Genomic DNA, 10,011 nt, shown 5'->3' with positions numbered 1-10,011 from the left:
CCTTTGGTAGGCCGAGCGGGAATCCCACAGATGATTAGCAAAGTACCTTATCTCCTTATCAAGGGCCTTTGCTTTATCCTCATCTTACCCTTTAGATACAACGACATTGACTTCTTTTACGGGTGCACTCATCACATGCTTTATAAGGAGTTCTAATTGTTTCATCATCTTAGCCATATTTTCATCCCTTTCATGATCTGTCTTTCTTTGCTCTTTGTTCACAATTGAGGTAGCGGTATATCCTGCAGCTACTTCGGTGTCCCTTGTATGCCACCCCCTATTTTGCTTTGTGATTTGCTCAAGCATAGTCGAAGCTATTCCATATGATAACTTTACAAGTGACCCACCAAAAGCGTTGTCCACCACATTTTGTTGAATTGGTCTAACGTCCTTTACAATATTTGAAGAAGCATCTTCTCCGACACTTCATGGCTAGGGAATTGCATGATCTTTTCATTAAACTTTCTCATACTTCATACAAAGGCTCCACATTGAGTTGACAAAAATTTGTAATTTTGTCTGGAAATCATATTATCTTTAAAGGAGGAAAATACCAATCCAAAAAGGCATCCATAAGCTCAACCCAAGATGTGATGGACCCAACGGGTAGAGTCCTCAACCATAACATCGTTTCACCCATTAAAGAGAATGCGAATTGCCACAACCTAATGGACTTTTTTTTGATATGAGCAATGTAAAACAGGGCACACACCTCAACAAAAATTTTCAAATATAGATATGGATCTTTATGTCCTTGACCCCCGAATATACCCTTCATTTGTAACACATGTAGCATCATAAAGATGTCCTTGTTATTGAGGTTCCCATCAAATGGGTCCTTAATACTCCCATTGTGACTCATGGTGTCATGATTACTATGAAAATCACCTATAAGATAAAAACAACAAACAATGTAAATATAAAAACTACGAGGCTACCCAAAGTTACTAACAACACCACACAAGCAAAAACTAAGTTTTAGTCCTCGATAATGGTGCCATTTTTGATAACTCTCAACTTACACCATTTATGTACTGTAAGGGGTCGTTGCCAATATAAAACCAACAAGAGTCGGGGTCTTATCTACAAGGAGTGCAAACTTGTTTTCAAATACTAGGTATGTTGAGAGTTCACTAAGTGTTAACCCATAATGTATACTTAAAAGTAGACATGAAATTAAATGGGGGTTAGGATCTAAAACTTTATTTAGAAAAAAATCAAACTATAACACTAAGCAAGAAAAATAATTGAAAATTAAAAATCCAATGAGAGAAGAGTCTTAGGGCTATACAATCCTAAGGGTCATTCATATAATTGGTGCTTGAAGGTTAGTCCATTTCTTAGTCAGAGATGTGGGTAAGCTAGATTTTAGCTCTTAGTATTAGTCTTTAAATAAAACACTAAATTACATTCATGGATTCAATACTTCATAATCATGCCAAACTTACTAATTCAAAACATGAACATAGTATCCCTATCTCTAGGATGATGCCTATCAAGCTAGCTAAATTACATAACATCCTTATTTCTAAGATAATGATAAGGAAATAACTAGTATCAAATAGTTGCTCACAATTTCTCATCACCCATATCTATCTTTCAAGGATGATGTGGGATCCAGTAAATTGGAGTTTTTACCCATATTTGTCATTTCAACCATCGAGTAATAGAAAAACCCAAACAACAATAACTAATAATTTGGACTAACAATCAGCACCCATACATACTAACACCCTATTCAAGCATAACCCTAAGATAAATATTTAGTTACTCATGAAATTGAAGACAAAAGATATACCAAAGTTTGCATTCAATGTTTCCATTGAATATGCAAAGCAAGAATAATACCAAATTCAATTTTAAAATTACAACTCAAAATCTCTTGGAAATTTAATAACAATTGCTCTTGTCAAAAATTGGAGTGTTTCTCTCTACTCAAAATTGAAAAATCAGTTCCAAGATACCCTAATTTTGTAAGGATTTTTCCCTTTTGAGAATTGGGTTCAGCTATGTGAAATTACCAAACAGTCCTTAGACACTTAGCCAATCCATCACGATCACGTTCATGTCTCTGCGATCATATGGATTTTAGTTGCGAATGCCATTGCTTACCTTGGTTTACCAGAAAATATCTCTATCCCTTAACCACGATTAAGATAATTGAGAGCTGCTTGATTCCCAACCGTTGCTCTTTTTTGTCCATTTTATTTACCTTTATTTTGATTTCCACTGACTTTTATCATAAGCCTTGCAATTCCACAAATACTAGAAAAGAGTGCATTCAAATGGAGAATTATTCTCAATTACATAATTTAATCATAGTAATATGCATAAATTTTTATGTCAATGAGTGGTAAATTTATCACTCATCAATGAACAATGCTAAGAAGTTGCTTGTATTCAAGATTGTTTTCACAAGAGAGAATGAGATTGGGAAAAAAGGATTACAATAGTTATTTGAGGCTATCAACCCTTTTCTGATAACTTGATACCCACAAGGTTATAGTTAAACTGAGATTAAAGACAAAGGTTAGTAAAGCAATACCCTAAGACTCACAAGGTGAAGGGTGAGATTTAATAATATATTAACACGACAGTTCGTAATACCTAGCTTATCAGATTCTGCATGTGTGGAGGTGAGATAGATGGATTAAGCATGAAAAACCTACTAAGTTAAGAAGCTAGGGGGAACACATTCCTAGTGTTCATATAGATTGTTTACAACCAAAAGTATTCACCAATTGTTACTTTTTACTATTTGATACAGAATTCCCTCATTTACTTTCCAACACCTCCGGCTACTTAAGCAAGTTTGAGAGACAAATTCGACCTATTCCTTATGGTATCGACCCCAACCTAGTTGGTTTATGATAATTTGACAGCGACCATATTGTATCTTCTTAGAGAGTATAGCTTGGGCGACATCAGTGTGCTAAAACCAGCACTAGACTTAGAGAGATATAACACCGATATAAAATTTAACCAAGTTATCAGCCTATACCATCATTGCCATCTCAGGTTAAACCTCATCCTCCAACTCATGTTATCCAAACTGGACCTGAGATGAATAAAACTCAAACATTACCACCATAATATCCTATAACTTTCTAGTCTAATAAGAGAGAGAACAAGTCTAGTTCTATTACTGATAATGAGGATTCAACCTTTCTCAAATCTGAGGAAGGGTGAAGTCTACTTCAGGTACTAATTATTGAGAGACATATGCACCCTAGTCTGAGGAGGGTGATGATATATTACAGGTTACTAAGGATTCTTCTACTTTAGCTCTAGTAGCTTCGGAGTCCACATACATCTTTGTCATACCAGGAGCTCCAAACAATTAGAGATGATAAATGGTGAACATGCAGAGCATGTATGAAATGGACATAGCTACTGCTGATTAGGGCATACCGCAAATAAGTATAGTTAAGGAGCCTTGTATTAGGATACCCAATTTGGCAAGGGTTCCATACATAAAGGTTGTTTTTGATAGATATGGGTTTGGTTGGATGGACGATCCATTAGGATCTTATAGCCTCGAAGTAGTGAGATATTTTTATACATCTTAAACCACATGGGTAGAATTAATCACACTTAGTTAAAGGGAAAGCACAGGACCTGCCCCTAATTACTTATACACTGGTCAAAGGGGTTAGAGTTGATTTATCTGAGACGACTATTCATAAATTTTAATTTGGGCTAGTGTTTTTGGGGCCAACTACTTGTGACACCCCAAAAATCCAAGCCATTATTAGAACCATACTTCAAATTCATAAAAAATTAAAAATCATGTTTTGATAGTTATATAAGTGATTTAGACATATATTAAATCCTCAAATAGCTCCTAGCTTATGGAAAAGTCAAAACATCCCTTAGCGACTAAATTTTTGTAAAGAATATAACTATAGTAATATTTCGATGAGCATACCTTTTGGTATACTAAGAATTTCTGAGCTAAAGATCTACCAATAAATAAATAATTGAATTATCGTCCCAATTATACAAATTTTTCCTTAATCCGATATCGGGGTAAAAAGTTATGGCCAAATTACTGAAGCATTGTCAAAGCTGGCAATGACTACGACTTTGATGATGATGCATAGTCTGGCCCTATGATTTGTTAGGAGGACTTTTCACCATGAAAGTTGGAGCCAAAATTTGAATTTTTGACTTTGATTCAAGCTATAACTCATGGGCAGACCCAATGAGTTATGGCCAAACTCGTTGGAACGGATTCTAGGCATTTTCTAAATGGTTCCTAAGGTTTTTTTGGTCTTTTTACACTGTCTTAACCCCAAATCTATTTTGTTTAAGTTATTCTAAGGCTGAATAAAAAGCTGAAACAACCCCAAATCCATCATTCTCAACACAAAACCAAAAATACTTCAAAAATATGCGATTCTCTCTTTTATAAAGCAACAAATTAGGGGTTTTAATCTTCAAGTTCAAATCCCCAAAAACTTCAATTAAAGAATCAAAAGTAATCAGGTATGTGGGTATTCAATAAGGATCTCCTTTCATCCTCACGCCCCAAATTATGATTTTTATTTCAGGAATTTTATGATTTCTGTAGTCTAGGACTTTTACCCAATTGTCATTCTAAGCTTAAATTCAATCCCCCCATGATATAATTTTCACTCATAAGCATGTTTTAATGATAATTAATGACTTCTTAGACCCATAATATATCATTCATGCTGTTATCATGTCCATGAATGATTTACATGTTATTACTCAAAATTTAAAGCAATGATCAAGTTATGAATGATATACCTATGTTTTTAATATTTCTCAATCCTCAATTTTAATTCTCCTTTTGATTTAGGGTTCCATGAATAGTGTAGGTTTTATGATCCCTCCATGAAATCCTTGAATTCAACCATGAGATAGTGTTTTCTCATAACTTCTAGCATTCTTTTGTATTCTAATCATGATAATTTCTTACATTGATGAAATTGATGGTTTTTTGAGTTTAAGTCATTAAATTTCTTATCATATCATTACTTGGAAATTATTGTATTTAATTATATTTTTTAATGTTGGCGTGTTAAGAACACTCGATACTTAAATAGTCATGCATGTTTTAGATTTTCAAGTTACACGTCATTCAAACCATGTTTGTATCATTATATTAAGTTCATAAATGTAATATTATTTTAAGAATACCATATCTGAGAAAATAAGTTATCAATTTATGTACTAGTTTATGCTTCTATGTCATTTTAGTTAAGAGTAGAACTTAGCACTAAGTGAATTTAGGGTTGAAGGCTTTCTTGATAGTCTGATAGTAGAGGGTGAAACTTTAGTAGTAGTCTTTAAGTTCCATAACTACGTAACCAATGTTGGTATGAGAGGTCTTCCTACATTTAGAGGGGTGAGACTCTCTTATGGGCACCTTCTAGTCGAGTGTAGCACCCTAGTGCTTCTGGACAATAGTTTAGTTGATCCACATATCCAGTGTTAGTACCCGTGGAAAAGTTATAAAACTGTTCCAACTAGGGTTATAGGTTTGACCCTGATTAGCTCAATTGGGGGATATCAGTGAAATGTTAGCTCTCATAGTCTTAGTTAAGTATACAGACCACATTAGCTCAGGTTTGCATGACCAAGTGTTCAGTTTATTTGTTATTCAGCTATTTAGTTTTACAAATTATTTCAACATATACTTTACTTGGTCTTACATTCATTATACATATTCATGCCTTCATACAAGTATTCATACATGATCCTCAGTATGATTTTACAAACTATTCAATTTTCAATTGACATTTACATATGGTATTTATGTTTCTACCACTTCCTAGCATTTGAAATATTTTGAAATCCATATTTAGAAATTTCAATGTCTTACAACATTTAAGTTCAACCATGGTTTAAATGCATATTCTAATAAATAGCTTATGTCCTCAGTTTTAAAGCATACATTAAGTATTTCTATAATTTAGTATATGTCTCGCATACTCAGTATATTCCAAAGTACTAACCACATATATGTGTGCAACTATATTCCTTCATGTTATAGGTACCAAAGGTATCCCACACATCAGTATTAGATAATTTATAGTGTTTAGCTAATAGGTGTTGGGTTCTCTTATTTTAAGGACTAAAGTCAGTTGCAGTTCTTGTATTTTATTTTTATTATTTTTATTGATTGATTAGGGATAGTTGGGGGGTCATGTCCCGACTACTATGTCAATATAGTAGAGGCTTCATAGATTGTGAATCAGAGCCAGTAATTGTAATTCAAGTTCCTTTTTCTCTCTCTTTTTCAGATTTTAGTGTTGTAAACTTTGATCAGTTATGTATTGAAACAACTTATCTCATGTTGATTATGTTTCCGCTTAATTTTTTAGAGTTTATATATATATATATATATATATATATATATATACATATACATATAAATTAAATTAGTAGCTCAAGTATCATGCAAATATATGAGTTAGCGTGGGATCACTTGTGGTTCTAAGTGCCATATTACGACTATGTGATAGTCTTTGGTAGTGACAGACTTGGTATCGTAGCACAAGGTTTAAGTGTCCTAGCGTGTCTATGAAACCGTGTCTAGTAGAGTCTTGTGGAATGGTATGGAGACGTCTGTACTTTTCTTTGAGAAGATACAAGGAAATTAAGACATATTTCCATTCTTTCTTATCTCAGCTCGTGCTGTAGAGTTGTTCTCTAAGAAAGTGATATAGATTCTTATCTTGCTTTATAAATGCCAACTCTGACTTAATCTTGGGGTAATAGAAACTAAAAATCCTAAAATTCCTACTGATAGAGTTTTATCAGTCAGTCCCTACAGACAGTTATGGGATTGGATGTGGGCTCAAAAGGGATCCCACCAGTACCTTTATTTTCCCATGTCTAAAAGATTTTATTCATGCTCATGAAAAATAATGCACTAATCCATGGTTATATGTGCTCTCAGAATCCTATGACATCATATGATCTAGAGTTAGAAGCATGAACCTAGAAGTTTATCAATAGTAAAGTGGGGATAATGTTTATTTAAATTTAGTAGATTATGTTTACATAGAGCTAGAAAGGTGTTATGTAGTTTTTTTAATAGAACCTTGAGAAAGATTTCTCAATTAAGGGAGACTTAGAGTATGTTAATGCTTTAGTCGGGATAGAGATTAGGCAGTGACCACAATGATAGAGAGCTTGTTAAGGTTGAGTATGTTCATAAAATTTTGTTTGGATTAGTGTTTCATTATTCCTATCTAGTAGTAATAAGTGGGTATTAGTGTATGATATGTTCTATTGATATCCATGTTAAGTGTTAGAATCTAAGTTTGAATTTTGGATTATTGAGCAAATAGAAAAAAGAGTTTGAAACTCTAGATAGTGTGAACTCAGATATGGTAATACTCCTAATGATTCTAAGTTAGTAAGTTTAATTTATTAAAAGATGGTTAGTGGGGATATATAAAGTTAAGATTTCTATCATTGAAGGAAGTACTAGTAGTGGGTTTTACACTTTAAGATTGTAACACCCCGATTTTCTGAACCAAAATTCTACACAGTGCTCATGACCCCGAAGGGCCACAAGCTAATCCATGACTGATATCTATACTTGTATACTGCATAATATATCATAAAATGCGGAAACATAAACATGAAAGGCCATAAGGTTCGAAATGAATAAACATCTGATAAAAAAATGTCTAAAAAAGGTATAACAATACCAAAACAAGTCATAAATACTAAAAATAATGAGATCTGAATATCTAATCTGACATCTAGTGTAAAAGCCTCTAACTGAACTGAATAAGGAGTTGAAGGAACATGTCTCCAACTAACTCCATCTAGCAACTGAATAGTAAATGTAGCAATAATTATATCATCCTCGAATGAGAAGGACTCACTGTAAACTCTAAACACTGGAATGCTACTGCTGATTTGGAGCTCGTGCCTTTGAACCTATGGTGTAACATAAGAGAAAGAACCATAGCACAAATACGTTAGTACATCTAAATGTACTAAGTATACGAGTGAGGTATGCTAAATGCAAAGGGTTATATGCATGAATAATACTGAATAATATGAACGTGAGAACATATACATGCATACATAACTATAACTGAACTAGTGGAGATACTGACTACTGAGTCTAAATACTGACCACATGAGTGTACTGATACTGAGATACCAAATAGATGAATGACTATTTCTAATAGTTTGAATTATGAAAAACTGGTCTGGTTGACTATGTCTGACAGTCCTGAAGCGGATTCTGATATCTTGAATTCTGATAACTGACATGACTAATACATGAGTTTAGAAAACTGATATTACTGATATAACTATGATGATTGTCCTAACCGATGTAATTGATACTGAGTGACTGTATCTAATAGTCTAAGTTCTGATGGAACTATCTGAGTTCTATTCTATATGGAGTAACTGAATTTGAGATCAGTTCTATCTAGTGGGTGATCTTTAAATCTGATGATTCTGATATCGTTTATCTATAGTTGAGATCAGTCCTATCTAATAAGTGATCTTGAAGTCTATTTCTAATGATAAGGACTGATTGTCCCTAACAGTACTGAATCTGTACTATTGAATTGAGTTGACTGTATCTGGCAGTCCTAAATCTGTAACTGAAACTATGGGATGTATTCATCTAATCGACATACCCCAAGCTAAGCTGACTGGGGTCCAATCTTTTCCCTGACTGGAAGGGTGTTAGTACCGCACCACCAATAAAGACATCTGTTGTGGAGTCAGTCCTAATCTAGTGGGTGACTCCTGGGATCAGTCCTATATATATATATATAAATATGCTAACGGGTGAACCTTGAGTATGTCAGTCCTATCTAACGGGTGACATCTCGTACCTACGCTGACAATGTAGTTTTGGAACTTAAGGATTGCTTCTAGGGATCTCAGCCCTATTCTAGCGGGTGAGCCCCCATCCCTAGGTTCGCTCGGTGCTGAATCCTACTCCTATCTAAAAGACATTAAACTAAATAACTGGGCTGAACTGAGTAACTTAACTAAACTGATTTGCTGAACTGATACTGATTAACTAAAATAAAAATAGTAATATTGTTTAGTGAAGCTAAAACTGAGTGTACTGGATACTAATGACGGATGGAATATAATGAGTTCTAAGGACTGATTAAGATTACTGAAGTTACTGAGATTTACTGTGATTATTAGGTTACTGAGCACTGAGATTACTGAGATTACTAGGTTTTCCTGAGTCACATGACTAACTAATTTCTATAGATCATGGCTTGACAGAGAGTATCGTGAAACATGACATAGCTCTAGGCACACAACTATATTTTTCGAGTACAAGTACCCCCAGGACTCGATGAAAGGAAACTGACACACATGACTGACTTGATCATTAGAGTAGAGTCCATAATTCACAATATCATAAATAAGGGATTTTATATTAAGCATGTTTCTCAATAATGTATTTCATGGAAGGTAATTTCATACAACATGTATATACTTGCATATCTTTCAATATCATGCTCATTACATATTAAAAACACAATCCATAATATTATAAATTGGGGAATTTCATGAAGTACATGGGTATTCTACGTCTTGTACATGAGTGGGTTTTGAAAATAAGCATAGAATAATTCCATAAGACTAGTTCATGAGTAATCCAACAGTGTTCAGAAGACACATTATCAACATGGATGACATTGAATCATAGAGGCCAATCATGAATCCTTTCCTTAGTCACAATTTAGCTATAACACATGATTTCTAGTCTCTTAGGTATTTTATCAAACACCTTACATGCACATCTTAGGCCTATGTGTAAATCATACAATTACTTATCATAAATAATCAAACTTACATGTTTTTAACTCATATGAGTCATAGATTCATAATGACACAAAAAGATTCTATATTGGCATTATTCAACAAACAAACATGATCAACAATCCATTCATAACATGAAAACCATAATATATAGTTTTAGAAAAGGGTTCTTTAACTTCATGGATGAAAGAAGTCCATGAATGAACACTCGCA

The 10,011-nt window shown here is 33.7% G+C and overlaps 1 non-coding gene across 1 annotated transcript; it reads left to right on the top strand.

Annotated features, from left to right (window-relative positions):
• Positions 1–423: 423 nt before the first annotated feature.
• LOC124890910 lies at positions 424–527 on the top strand. Its single transcript, XR_007049434.1, has one exon. It is a non-coding gene; the product is annotated as a small nucleolar RNA R71 (small nucleolar RNA).
• The last annotated feature ends 9,484 nt before the right edge of the window (positions 528–10,011 follow it).

Source organism: Capsicum annuum, unplaced genomic scaffold, assembly GCF_002878395.1.
Source record: "Capsicum annuum cultivar UCD-10X-F1 unplaced genomic scaffold, UCD10Xv1.1 ctg2682, whole genome shotgun sequence".
In the NCBI taxonomy this organism is placed as follows: domain Eukaryota; kingdom Viridiplantae; phylum Streptophyta; class Magnoliopsida; order Solanales; family Solanaceae; genus Capsicum; species Capsicum annuum.
Note: the sequence above shows the minus strand (reverse complement) of the source record. Positions and strands in the feature narration are given on the sequence as shown.